Source organism: Equus caballus, chromosome 13, assembly GCF_041296265.1.
Source record: "Equus caballus isolate H_3958 breed thoroughbred chromosome 13, TB-T2T, whole genome shotgun sequence".
NCBI classification, from domain to species: Eukaryota; Metazoa; Chordata; class Mammalia; order Perissodactyla; family Equidae; genus Equus; species Equus caballus.
Window position 1 is genome coordinate 36,208,713 of NC_091696.1, and position 15,334 is coordinate 36,224,046.

The following is a 15,334-nucleotide window of genomic DNA, read 5'->3' on the forward strand; positions in this document are numbered from 1 at the left end:
AGGCATAGGGCTCAGGGACAGGCTCACACACAGACCCACACTGCAGACACAGGCAACAACCCTTGAGGAGAACATATGCACGCACAGACACACACACTTAGGGCCACATGAGACAGCCCTATAGGGCAAACCCTACACACATTGGACACACACACAGAGAACACAGACATACACTTAGATACAATCAAGAACACCCAAAGGGGCAGCAAATTCACACACACAACCAACACACACAGATATAAAATACAGACACAGATGCTCCAGCAGGGACACACATGCCCAGAGACACACACAGAGATTTGCACAACTGACACACACTCATTTAGAGATACAGACACACAAATGCATAAAGAAATACACAGAGACACAGAGAGTGTCACACAGCAGAAAACTCATGTCCACAGTCAATATACTCACAGACACAGAAACTCAGACTCTCAGGTCCATAATGCAGAATTACACAGCCAAACACACATGCACAAACACACACACACTCCCGACCCTCATCCCCTATCCCAGCCCACAAGACAGACAGACAGCCCTGGCACTCAATGGAGGCCACCGCAGGCAGACAGGATGAATAGACCCCGGCATGACCTGCCCCACCTAATCTGTCATGAAAGGGGGCGTTTTCCTGATTCCAAAGCAAGGGCTGGGGATCTGCCTCACGCCAGGGCCTTCTGGATGGCTGTGCCTGCGTCCTGAGATGCCAGAGAGTAGTGACCAGGGCAGGGTTGCTCTGGGGACAGGGGCCCAGGGTAGGGACAGGGACCCTGACAGTGTGCACAGTGTTTTGGATGGGGCTTAGCAGATCCCAAGGAGAAGAGAGGAAGAGAGGCAAACCTCCCCAGGACCCTGCCATGCCTCAGAGTGGACTCTCCCACAATATTGACGATATTGACAATAACAATAATGCCATCATCAGGACTATTATATGACAATATTATCATCACCACCAGTCAGTCTCAGGTCGAAGAGCAAGGGGTGTGACCATAGCTGGCTGGTTTGGCCTCATCGTCTGAGCAGGGCAGACCCCAAGCAAAGCTGGGCCCTGGGCAAAGCTTCTCATTGGCCCCTTCTCCCTCTGTGGTCTCCAGGCCTCAGCCTCCCCCTCTCCCAAAATCACCTCCCAGACCAAAGTCCCCTCTGACCCTTTTCTCAGTCTGGGTACAGCCCTTTCCCTGCCCGCACTCAACCTGATTCCCCATGTGTGCAAGGTGGATAGAGATGGTACCGACCTCCGGATCCCATGAGATGACGCCTGCACAGTGCAGTGCTTAGCACAGGCCCACAAAAGGGGCCTTTGGTTGTCACTGATGCCTTTAATGGCTGCACACCTTCAAGGCACCAGTTCTGGGAGGACAGATTCCCCTGGGAGATGATGCTGCTGATGTGCACAGGGGTTCAGAACGTGACTTCTTCTTGTCCTTATAACAGTCTTTGGATGCAGGCATGGACGCTTCCATTTTAATGAAGGAAACCTGCTCAGGGTCACACAGCTGGAAAGCAGCACAGCTGGGTCTCGAGCCCAAGGCTCCTGGCCTGCCTTCCAGGGGCCACGAAGGGCTCCCCTCCATGGGAGGCTGACACTGGCTTTGGGGAGTGAGCGCTTCCTCAGTTGCAGGAATGATCTCCCCTGTTCCAGGCCCCAAACCTCTGTCACTTCTCCTTCTCCCCCTCAACCCTACTGCAGCGCTGATGAGGATGACCTTGGCATCCTTAATGGAATTCCCCGGTCCCTTACAGACTGGACCTCTCTCCTGTTCTCTTCTGGGCTGGTCCGACTTCCACGCCTTCTGTACTGGTGCCTCCTTGTATAACCAAGACGGCCCACCTCTGGGGCTCTTTAGGCAGCCAACAGCATCTAAACGGAATTTCATACACACTGTTGTTTTGTTGTCCTTGTTTTGTTTGTGTTTTGCTTGTTTTTATGGTTTCCTTATATTTATGGTATTAGACATTGATTTTCCATTATAACAGTGATGGAATGTTTCCTGTTTGCTATAGATTTACATAATAATAAAAAGTGGTGGGATTTAAAGCAATGATTTTAAGCTGCCATGGGCCTGAACAAGTTGGGGAAACACTGTGTGCAATCATGCAGAACAGTGCTTTAGGGAACAGCGCCTCAGGACGGGGCCCAGGAGAGATGATCTCCAGTGGGGTTTGTCCTAGTCACCTGGGTCCTTGGGCCCCTTCTACCTGCTTGGCTTTTCACACCCAACACTCCTGGTGCTGCCAAGCTCCCTGGGTGTTGTCCCCAGGTCCCCCCAGGAGAGAAGCTGGTGACCTTTCTCTCTTAAAATTCTCACTTTTCTGGAGATCCCCAGAGATCAATTATGAGAGAGCGAGCTTGGATTTTCCCCACTGAGGTCCATAATGTAAAGCCCAGGCTAACAGGCAGCAGGGTGACAGATAAGTGACATGTTCACCACTGTTTCAGGTGTGAACCTGTCTGTTTAATTGGGGGTGATTTTGAGACCATACACTCTTGTCACAGAGTGGAATTCCCAGGGCAGATGGAGATGTATTTTATTGCTATATTATTATGATCATTATCATTCAGTACTAATATAGTCTTTGACTCTTATTCTTAGGGTTACTTTTCAATTCCCAAACTTATGGAAATTTCTAGTCTATGTTTTTATCATGGATTTCCAGCACAATTACTTTATGATCTCAGAACATGCTCTGTGTCATTTCATTCCTCTGAAATATATTGAGATTTGCTTTATATCCAAATGGGTTTAATTTTTATTTAATTTTTGTAAATGTACCACATGCGCTTGAAAATAATGTATACTCCACAGTTGTTTGGTGTAATAATTTCTCTCTGTATATATTTCTATCAGGCTAAGATGCTTTGCTGTTCTAATCTTCTCCATCCCTACTGATGTTCTATCTGCTTAGTCTGTGAATTGCTGAGAGGGAGGGTAACAATCTCCTACTCTGCTTGTGTATTTGATTCTTTTTGCAGTTCCGCCATTGTTTGTTTTATATGGTTTGCAGCCGAGACTGACTATGGGGAAACCTGCAGTGTTCCAGAAAGAAGGAGGTTGAGTGGGAAGGACCAGAATCACAAGGTCTTGGAAGGTTCCAGAGAGGAACTGTCGTTAGGATCGTGTGTGGTGGGGCATCAGGTCAGGGAGGGGTGTTCTAAAAATGAGGTCACATGGGGTCCACTGTGATGGAACGGGGGAAGGCAGGAGATTGGTCAAGAGAGAGTACCACAGTCCCCACTTATCTGAGGGGGAGACGTTCTAAGACCCCCAGGGGATGCCTGAAACTGTGGATAGTACCAAACCCTACATACTCTATGTGCTTTCCTATGCATGCATACCTGTGATAAAGTTTAATTTATAAATTGGGGCCAGTAAGAGATTAACAACCATCACTAATAATAAAATAGAATGATTACAACAATGTACTGTAATAAAAGTTATGTGAAAATGCTTTCTCCCTCAAAGTATCTTATTGTACTGCACTCGCCCTTCTTCTTCTTGTGATGATGTGAGATGATACAATGCCTACCTGATGAGATGAAGTGAGGTGAATGCCATAGGCATTGTGACATGACGTTAGGCTGTATTGACCTTCTGATCATACTCAGGAGGAGGATCATTAAGCCATGACCATATCAATGGTCTGATGTCAGGAGCAGACTGTGTTGATGGTTGGGGATCCAACAAAGGGATGATTCATGTCCTGGGCAAGACAGATTAGGATGTTGAGAGAGTTCATCACGCCACTCGAAACAGTGCACAATTTACAACCTATGAATTGTTTATTTCTGGAATCTACTATTTAATATTTTTGGGCCACAAGTAACTGAAACCGAGGAAAGTGAAACCGTGGATAAGGGGCACTACGCTATTAAAGCATCTGTGTTGCTAAGGCCGCACCCAACAGGAGAAGGCTCAGAGGAGGCTCGTCTCCTCCAGCTGCTCCTGAGAGTCCACTTCACCTGTCCTGTGTCCCACTGACCTGCTGACTATGTTCTTTTGAATGAATACTTCTGTTTGTTTAATGTACTGTCTTAGAGTTAATGTACTGTCTTTGAAACAAATTCTCAATTACTGTGAAGTTTGAAGAAGTGGACTCATTAACACTGACTTCGAGGACATTCAGCACTTCTAAGCTTTAGATCCAGTGGTTTCTGAAACTCCAAGGAGTGGGCATTTTTTTCCTGAGGGAAGAAACTCTTCATTCCTCTATGCACAAGTCGTGCACCCTAGGCAGTGCCATAAAGGAGTGGGTCTTTGTCCCTGGCGAGTTTTGAAGAGTGCTTACATTGGAGTTGGCTTGAATTGAAGCCTCCAGAGTGAAACTGTGATTGGGGTGGTCACTGGAAGGAAGACATTGTATTTAAAAGGTGACAGTGTTGGACTGTGAATGATAATGTCTTAGGCTAGGAAACATGTCAGTCTCTTTACTTCTGATGTCTCAGTACTACACCAATTTCTCAATGATCTAGATATCTTGGGCCGTGTTATTAGAATTGAGGCGGGGGAGGATTGTGTTGGTACCCTGGTCTTCTCCTTGGCACTCCCTGCTGTTTTACAGTGACTTTCCTGCAACCATCTGCAGCTCTCTACCTGAGGGCTTCCTCTGGCCCTGGCAGTGAGCTCTCCTGTCAGGGAATTAATGTCCATGGGAGCCCTCAATTTGTGAAGGACAGGAATTGGTGTCACTTCCCACACTTGGAGGGGCTGACTCTAAGGCTGTTCTGCACAGTCTTGGGGAGGTTCCCCGTGGGACTGAGCCACGGTTGCCGACAGCAGTGACCTTCCCACTAACACCCTGTATCAGGTGTTGGCTCTTCCTCTGCCTCATGTCCCCAACTCCAACAGATGCCTCCTGAAGGCCTTTCCCAGATAAACTACTTGCCCTCACATCCTGGTCTCAGAGTCACCTTATGAGGGACCCAACCACTTGTAACTCCTGGTCCCACCAAGAACTGTAGGTATTGTCCCTGAGTCTAACAGGAGAGAAGCTGAAGAAATTTCTCTCAAAATTTATGGGTTTCTTAGAGATCCCTGGGAGATCAATCATGAAAGTCAACTTGTCTTTTGTTCCCTTTTATGTACATAATTTTAAGCCCACAGAAGCAGGTAGTAGAGTGGCAGAGAGAAGATTTATCCACTCTTGTTTAAGGTATTCAAATTTCTAGATTCTAAGGGGTGTTTCTGAGACCATACCATCTTGTCCCACAAAATGGAATGCCTAGGCCAGACAGAGACATATTTTATTGACCTCTTCTCATTCAGTTCAAATACAGTCTCTTATCCTTTCAGATTTGTTCTTTTACTAAGGATAGTAGGGAAGAAAGAATAAAGATTTATGATGAAAGACATTCATAAAGGATGAATTAGAGAATTAAAGAAATTGTATTATTAACTCAGAACCGTTAAGGCATTAAAAATAAAGAAAATATACAGCAATACTTTTGATGCTACAGTACTCCTACAGTCTTTTGAAATGTGTTTTTATAGGTATGAACACAGTCTACAAGCATACAGCTGCCAGGGTAATGGGAAATGAGCAGATTCTTTAAAATTTTAATCAATATTGTGCTTTATCTGTTGATGGCAATTGTAACTCATAGGCAACAAATTCAGTAAATGGAAGAAAAACTGCAGCAAGCAGAGCATGCATTCAGACACTGAGTAACCTGCATTCTGCTAGACAGTTATACAATCCTTCAGTACCTCATGCAGATGATTACACTGGTCCTTAAGACCTCCAAACATACATAATTTGATTTGTTTTGTTTTCACATTAGTCTTAATGAAAAGAATGCTCATATAACTGGATAAGGAATTTTTTTCTTTCTTTCCTTTTTGTGCACAGTCTGCCTTGACTGAACATAGATGTGTTTTTCTCCCAAAGCTCAGGACACGTCATATGGAAAGAGAGATGGCAGAGCAGACCAGGGAAGCCATTCAGTTGAGACACAGAAAGGAGATTTTGATGTGCATTTTTAAAGGTATTTTTGAGTTTTCAAGGTTAAGCTGTTTAGTGTCTAGTAAAGAACTTGGTGTTCTCATTCTCACTCAAGTCCATTCTTTATATTAAAGACAGGAACAAAGAGGCTACATGAGGGATGCAGGATGCAGACACCAATACAGGGAAGATCTGACAAGCAGAACCCTCCACAGAGATCTGGGAGCATGTTGTGAAGAGCAGCAGCTGAATTTCTGCTGCAAAATCCGCATTGCATGCTTCTTGTTCCTGTGATAATTGTGCTGCCCAGAAATAATCCTAAGCACTTACTAAAGAGAACAGTTCATCATACAGGGGGGCAGCAAAGTAGTGAGGTTACAAAACCAACACACAAAAATGAGTTACATTTCTATACACTAACAGTGAACAATCTGAAAGGGAAATTAACAATTACAATCACAATAGCAACAAAAAGAATAACATACTTAAAAATAAGCTTAACCAAAGGGGGTAAAAGTCTTGTACACAGAAAACTGCAAAAAATTGCTGACAGAAATGAAAGAAGACTCAAATAAATGGAAATACATCCTGTATTTATGGATTGGAAGACAATATTGTTAAGATGTTAATACTACCAAAGGCAATCTACGGGTTTAATGCAATCCCTATCAAAATTCCAATAGCATTTTTTGTAGAAATAGAAAAATCCAACATAAAATTCATATGGAATCTCCAGGGATCCCAAACAACTAAAACAATCTTGAAAAAGAAGAACAAAGTTGCAGGTCTTAACCTCTGGTTTTCAAACGTTATTACAAAGCTACAGTAATCAAAACAGTTTGGTACTAGAATATAGACAGATTATAGAACATAGATCACAGAAATAAACCCTCCCATTGATGGTGAAATGATTTTTGAGAAGGGTACCAAGACAATGCAAGGGGAAAGGACAGTCTATTCAACAAATGTACTGGAAAAACTGGATATCCACATGCAAAAGAATGTAGTTGGAACTTTACCTTATGCCATATAAAAATATTAACTCAAAAAGGATCAAGGATCTAAAACTATAAAACACTTGGAAGAAAACACAAGAAATACTTCCTGACACTGGATTTGTCAAGGATGACTTGGATCATACACCAAAAGCACAGGCAGCAACAGTAGAAGTAAAAAAAATTGGACTACGTCAAAATTCAAAATTCCCTTGCATCAATGGATACACTTAGAATGAAAAGGCAACCTAAAGAATGGGTGAAAATATTTTCAAATCATATATTTGATAAGGAACTATTATCCAGAATCCATTAGAACTTCTAAAACTCAATAACAACAAAAAATGCATATCGCCATTATAAAATGGATAAAGGACTTGAACAGACATTCCCCCAAAGATGATATACAATTGTTCTACCAGCATATTAAAAGATGATAAAAACATTAACAATTAGGGAATTGTAAACCAAAACTACAGTGAGATATCACCTCAACATACATTGTAATGGTTACTATCAAAACAAATGAATGAAATGAAACGTTGGTGAAACTGTGGAAAATTGGAACCTTTGAGCATTGATGGTGGAAATGTGAAATGGTGCAGCCACTATGGAAAACACTGTGGTGGTTCCTCAAAAAAATAAAAACAAAATTCCCATATGATCTTGCATTCCCACTTCTGGGTATACATCCATAAGAATTAAAAGCAGGATCTCAAAGAGGTATTTGCACACCATATTTATTGCAACACTATTTACAACAGCCCAGAGCTGGAAGCAACACAAGTGTCTTCCTATAGATGAATGGATAAACAAACATATATATATACATATATCACATTTTAAATGTAACTAATATATATAATTCATATATATTATAATGTGATACATACACAAAATAGTGGAATATTATTCAGCCTTAAAAAGGAAGGAATTCTGACACATGCTATGACATGGACTACCTTGAGGATATTATGTTGAGTGAAATAAACCAGACAAAAAAGACAATATGCTATGATTTCTCTTACAAAGGTATCTAGAGTAGTCAAATTCAAATAAACAGAAAGCAGAATGGTGGTTGCCAGGGGCTGGGGGGAAGGCAAGACGGGACGCTGTTAATTAAAGGGAAAAAAACCCCAAACCTACAATAAGATACTCCTTCACACCCACTAGGATGGCCACAATTAAAATCATGGGCAGTAAGAAGTGTTGGTGAGGATGTGGAGAAAGTGGGAGGCTTGTATATTGGTAACGGGAACGTAAAATGATGCAGTTACTCTGAAAACCAGCGTGGTATTTCCTCAAAATGTTAATCATAGCATAACCATATGATCCAGCAATCCCACTCCTAGGTATATATCCAACAGAAATGAAAACATACATCCACACAAAAATCTGTACACAAATATCCATAATAGCATTATTCATAATAGACAAAATGTGGAAACAACCCAACTGTCCATCAACTGATAAACAGATAAGTAAAATGTAGTACATCCATACAGTGGAATGTTATTTGGCGGTAAAAGGAAATGAAGTATTGATACATGCTACCATATGGATAAACCTTGAACATATTTTGCTATGTGAAAAAGACAGACACGAAAGGCTATAAGTTGTATAATTCCATTTATATGACATGTCTACAATCAGCAGATCCATTAGAGAAGGAAAGTACATTAGTAGTTGCCAAGGAGGCGGGTGGGGTGGTAGAAGTTTGGGGAAACTGGAGAGTGACTGATAAAGGTATTGGGGTTCCTTTTGAGGTTAATGAAAATGTTCTGGAATTAGATAGTGGTGATAGTTGCACAAGTTTGTAAAATACTAAAAACCACTGGATTGTACATTTTAAGAGTGACCTTTATGGTCTATAAGTTGTAACGCAATTTTTAAAAGCCAAGTACTCTTAATCATGCTAGCTGATTTATTTTCTCTTTTAATGTTGAGCATGATGAAATAAGTGTGTAGTTTCTTGGAGAGTTCTAGGATCAAGAAAATAGAGTGTTAAGCAGCAAGACGGATAAAGCAAATTATCTTGTTTTTCAAGTGATCTGAAACAGAAAATGAAAATGACAGAGATGATGGATGTCTCCTGGGTAGAATATCTTTATAGAATAGCCTAATTGCTTCTGGGAAGTTCTTACTATGCCTCATTTTTAACAATAGTTCTCTCTGTGGAATTCTTATGGGAATACTGAAATACCAGCAGTTGAGGATGATCTGAAACTCCTACACTGTAAGGTGAGGGCACTGATTCACAGGTACTGAAAAGTATGTTGCCTTTTGGGAAGAAAGCCCCATATAGAGGAAAGGATATTGCATGAGAAAGGTAAATAATGGATTCCTGCCTTCTGGATTCTCACCCCTCTCTTCTCACCACCCCAACCGTGTTCAGAGGTCTATGTAGACATACACAGAGGACAAACATTTAATCCTTTACAGAACGCAAAAGGAAATTGGAAGATGACCTCAATTCACTGAGGTCTACAACAGCTGAAAGGGAAGCAGACTGCAAAACCATGACAATGAATATGGAGATTCTTGAGGAAATCTATGAATGGGGAAAGATGGCCACAGAAGAGCAAGATGTTGATGTGTTCATTGATTCCAAGACTGTGTATGAGTGAATGTGTAGACCAATGCAGATGACTGTGATTTTGTACCATATTACTGCAATACTCTTACGATACGCAATCAGTACAGAATCGTCTTGGTCCTTTCTGCCTTGATTTCTGTAATCTGAGTTTTTCTTTCCTTTTTGTCTGTTTGGCAGATTCTTGCCTGTAATTTGGGGGGACGTGTGAGGGAAGGGAGTCCTGTACCTGCAGTTACGCTGCTGAGCTGCTGCTATCTTTCTTCATACTCCAGGCCCTTTCTGTGTCCCACTACTTCAGTCTTGATTTCTCTGTAATCAGGTTACTTAATACAGAAACCTCAAATGTTTTATAGGAGACGTTTGGTTTAAAAAAAAAATTTATGGCCACTTCCAAGTACTTGTGGGTTTTTTGTTTTGTTTTGTAGGGCAAGATTTGCCCTGAGCCAACATCTGTTGCCAATATTCCTCTTTTTTTCTTCCTTCCCAAAGCCCCAGTACATAGTTGTATATCCTAGTTGTAAGTCATTCTAGTTTTTCTATGTGAGCCACCACCACAGCATGGCCACTGACAGACAGGTGGCGGTTCTGCAAGTGGGAAGCGAACCCAGGCTGCCGAAACTGTGAGTGCTGAACTTTAACCACTAGGCCACCAGGACTGGCTCAGGAGATGTTTTTTAGTTGAATAAAATATGTAAAGATTTTTAAGGAATTATTAATTCTGAAAGGTGTCATACGTTTTGGATTCATTAAAGAGTATAATTCCACTTCTAGTGATCTACTTATAATGAAACAACCAGACATACATTAAAAGACCTTAGGCTAAGATATTCAATGGAGCAATAATTATTATAGTCACATGACAAGAACCTAAATGATACATGGTAGGGGAATTGTTAAATTATTGTACACCCATACAACAGAATACTAGGCAGCTCTTAAAATTCAGATGTTTCAAAGACATTGCAGGATAATGGACAGTGGTCTCAGTCTAATGTCAAGTGGAAAACAGCAGAAATCATGACATTCTGTATAATGTAGTTAAAAGTGTATATGCTTCACACACAGAATGAAAAATATGCTGCACAAAAATGCCATGAAATGGTAAAAATAATAATTATAGTAGATGAGGCAATTTTTTATTCTTTTTCCAAATGTATCTCTATTTGACAATTTTCTAATTTGACTGTGTACTATTGTGCTAGGAGAATATCTTTTACTTTGAAAATACAGAATGTCTAATGTCTAAAATCTACAATTTTTATTCCTTCGAAGGCTTTTTGGGGATAAGAGTTTACCTTTGTACACAGTTGTTTTTGCAATATTTCTTATGAACTCTGAGACATCCCTTTTGAAAATTGGGAATGGCTTACTGGTTTTCTGATTATACGAATAAGAACCACCACCATAATCAAGATATGGGACATTTTTATAGTCTGCAAAATGTCTCCTTGTCCTTCTTTGCAGTTACTGCCCCACCCTGGCCCCAGGCACCTACCGATTTGATTTCTGCCGTTGTAGATTCATTTTGCTTATAACAGAACTGCACATAAATGGAATTATCAAATCTTACCATTACAGCTAAAATATTCCTATAAATCATCTAGTTCACATCCTGTCAACAGCTTCCCACTGCCTTCAAGATGAAGAAATTCCTTGCTGTGGTGTATTGCTTAGATATAGGTTTGGTTGCTTCAAGAACAAAATAATAAACTCATTTCTTCCTCACTTAATAGTCTGGGCATATGCAGTCCCTACTGGTTTAGCAGCTCACCCTCTCAGGGACCCAGGCTCCTTCTGTAAAGTTGCTCCACCATCTCCAGGGTACTGCTGAGAGGACTAACCATCGTGTCCACCTTCCAGGCGGTAGGAAGTGCGGGTGGGGGAAGGGAAGGACATTCCCTGGCCTAAGTGAATAACCAGGAATGTTCACACGTTGCTTCTGCTCACATTCCAGTCATCCAAATCTAGCCATACAGCTGCACTAGCCTCCAGAGAGGCTGGGAAACGTGATGTTTCTTCTGAGTTGCTGTGCGCTCAGCTAAGAAATAGAGATTCCATCTCTATGAGCAAGAGGAGGGCATGAATGTTGAGAGACAACTAACAGATTCTGTCACAGTCTACTCCTCTGTGTAGCCAAATATCCACAAATACACATAGAGCATGTGTCCCACACATAGAATATCCTCATCTCATCTCCGAGAAACATGACCTCAAAGTCTCCTAGAATTGCTACATCCAGCTCAGAATGCAGGCTCTCTGGGTATCGCTCAGTTCTCTAACAAGGCCGGGGCGCCTTGTCATCTGGAAAACTATCAACTAAAGGCTGGTTCCCTTCTACTTCTCTAGAGCCTCTCTTCCTAATTCCTTATACGGCGGTCTAGTTGTATTTTATTCACAGGTAAGAAACAATGTCTCCTTTTTCGCAGAGGTAGGCTCTCTATACACTAGTTTTCACCTTGTTTCATCGAAAGGCTGGGTTATAGGGTAGACGCCTGTCTACTTTTGCTAGACCTCCTCTCATGCGAATCGTGCCAGTTTGCAGTTACACTCCCCCAGCAGAGCATCCTAGTCCTGCCTTTCCCAGGCTTGCCTGACACAGGACACAGTGTGTTTTCAAACTTGTGCATTTTTCATTCATCAAAGACGTAAAAAGTTACATCCAGTGTGGTTTTAATCTGCATTTCTCTTACTGTCAGTAAAGCCGATCATTTGGGGATGTGTTTAGAAGCCATTTTGTTTTCCTTTTCTGTGAAACTCTGCTCTTCTAAGCCTGTGTTCCTAATGTGTTGTTTGGCTTTTTCTTCTTACTTTCAAACTCTTTATATATTTGAGAGGCCATTCCTTTTTCTGTGCTCTGAGTTGAAAATATTTTCTGAGTTTGCCTTGTCTTTTGATTTTTCTTATGGTGTTTTATGCCATGTAGATGTTTTTCAATTTAATGTAGTCAAATTTCTTAAATTTTTAATGTCTTTTTGGATTTTTGAAACATGGTCAGAAAAATTCCCATCATCCACCCATTTCAAGATTATAAAGGAATTCTCCTACAATTCTTCTAGTATTTTTATGTTTTTTAAGCAACCTTAATGAGGTATAATTTATATATAACAAATGGCCTCCATTTAAAGGGCATAATTCAATGAGACTTGACTTCATGGGTTTACCCCCATGAAAACATATGCTTTTTATTTAAATGGTAAATCATGATCCATTTGTAATTTATGTTAATGTTGATTTTGAAGTATGAGCTAAACTTTAATTTCCTAGTTTTCAGATCGTTGCCCAGGTGTCTGAACACCCTGCACTGAGAGGCCTCCTCTCTCATAATCTATATTCCTGTAAGTATTTCAGTCTACCTTGGACTTCCTCTTCTATAGTATTTGTCTGTCTATTCATATAATTTTATTGCACTATTTTAATGATTAAAGCTTTATAATTGGATTAATTTTAATGAAATGGTACCAGCTGCCTTACCAATTATGGCAAAAAGCATGGTCCTCCTCTATTAGGTATTTGAGAGTAAGGTGGATGTCTTGGGTACTTGAGCTGAGAGTTTATCTTTCCTTAGCCAGCCCTCGTCTCTATCCTTAGAGGCAGATACTCCAGTTTTATACATCTCTCTGTCTCTACTCTCTGCCTGTCCCTTTCTCTGCCTCAGTCTCTCAGGCCCACTGCTCCACTCCAGCCCTGTTCAAGGTGTCTCTAGCTATTGACTTCTGCCTCGCTCATCCCTCACTAAGAAAATTGCAGGAGGATTATGGAGTTCACTGGACTTGTCAAGAAGTCTCTGCTCCCACTTAAGCTTCCTTCACAGCACTCCTACACTTGGTGCCATTTGGGAAGAGCTGGCATCCTGGTGCAAGGGCACTGATGGGGCCTGGCCAACTGTGGGGCCTCCTTACTGGTCTCCCATGGCCACTCCTGGCCCCTAATCCTTCCCCACCACTAGAAATAGGCCACTTACTAGGGACATAAACTGTCTATCTGATCACGAGGCACCTCTGTGACTGGCAGGCACCAGGCAATGAATATTTCTAGAATAAAGTAGCACAACCACATAGATCTAGATGTAGGATGTTTCCACCACCCCAGAAGACTCCCTCAGGCTTCCTTGTAGTTAATACCACCACAAAGGGTAATCTTGCTTCTATTATCCATCACCAATGTTTCTGCCTGTCTTTAAACTGTATGTACAAGAATCACACTGTGTACACTCCATAGGATGAGTCAGTTGGTCCTTCAAGAGGCAAACACTAATACTGAGTTAGAGCTGTAAAGAGTGTATTAGGGGTGACAACAGGAGAAATAAAAGTGGAGGGGGCAGAATCAGGAAGGGAAAACCATAATAAAGTGGCATAACTTGTTTATCACAGCTCAGGGTCCTCCTTCAAAATGATTGTCACATAAGGCAAAGAGAATTGGGCTTATTTCATTGTGAGCTTATTTCTTCCTGTATACATTTGTCTTCTATAAAATATCTGTGGCTTCTGACGAAACTTTAGTGTGTGGCTGCATCTGTGTGTCTGTATTTAATGGAAGATAACTGTCTTCACATCTCAGGTACAGATCTCTGAACACATTCTCATAATTATCTTTTCCTCCTTTAACCGGCAGGCCCTGAATTTCACTAGGAAAAAGGGGACTCTTTGCCTTATCTTTGAAACAAGGATTGTGCATCTCTGGGCCTGAGCTCTTATGCCCTTAGTTTAGTTGAATGTACTTCAGTGACCATCTTCTGATAATCTTCTGTGTGGAGATATTTTCATTTGTACACTGAGAATGGTGAGTGCCAACATGCCCCAGCCATTTTGCAAGACACTTTCATTATGCACTTAATCTCATCTTCCTCACAATGACCTCAGGAACCAGTATTACCCCATCTCACAGACAACCGGGCTGAGCCTCTGAGCAGGCCCCACTGAGAGCTGGTATTAGGGGCAGGAACACAGGCAAAGAACTGGGATATTGTGTGGTAAGCTTAGGGAGATGCAAAGCTGACAGTCAGGGGTGGTGACTGGAGGATGCAGGGATGTGGTGAGAGGGGTCCAGCAGGGGTGGCTGCTGATCAACCTTGAATCCCCCACAGAGTCCGACTCACTGAAGGCCAAGGCAGCCGCTCGGCTGATCTAGATCCTGTCTGCACTCTTAGTCTCACGGGGGCACAATAATCTCAGGCAGACACAGTATCCTGAAAGAACCAAGTAAAATCGCCAAACCTCCAGGGGTTTTTTCTGTCACACAGACCCAGAACTTTCAGAAGTCCAAGGGAAACAAGATCTCTATTTAGATTATGAACCAAGGGCTTTATGGCAACAGTGACATCTTGGTGAGGATAACTGCATTGCCTACACTGTGTGACTGGAAAACACGCAGTGGCTCTGCGTGGACCTCACGCTGCCTTCACACTCCCTGCTCAAGCTGCTTGCCCTGCTGGGAATGGCCTTCCAGCTCCATCTAAGGGAACCCAGCCAACTCCCACCAGGCCTCTCCTCAATTCCTCCTTCTCTGCCACAACTTCCCCTTTCATCCTGGTGAGATTCACATCTCCCTCTTTTGTTCTCTGGAGCCCTTCACTGGTGCTTCCATCATGGTGAATAGAAGCTCTTTAATGGAAATGTCCCTCTCTGCTCTAGGACACATCAAGCCCTTGAAGTTAGGGGTGCGCCTCATCCCCCACAGAGCCCGGCACATGGTCTCTAAACAATGAGCATCTGCAGAACTTCTCTTTGTGCCTTTCTGTAAAAAGCCTCTTTCCTTCTCCACAAGAGACACCTACTGTCAGCTCAGGACAGAGGAATGACAC

The 15,334-nt window shown here is 42.1% G+C and overlaps 2 protein-coding genes across 3 annotated transcripts in view; one reads left to right on the top strand and one right to left on the bottom strand.

The window, feature by feature from the left end:
- The window catches only part of REXO5 (RNA exonuclease 5), a 692,166-nt gene that overhangs the window by 130,990 nt on the left and 545,842 nt on the right, over positions 1-15,334 (top strand). The gene's annotated exons all lie outside the window — the stretch shown is intronic.
- The window catches only part of LOC100147307 (protein disulfide-isomerase-like protein of the testis), a 305,575-nt gene that overhangs the window by 113,003 nt on the left and 177,238 nt on the right, over positions 1-15,334 (bottom strand). The gene's annotated exons all lie outside the window — the stretch shown is intronic.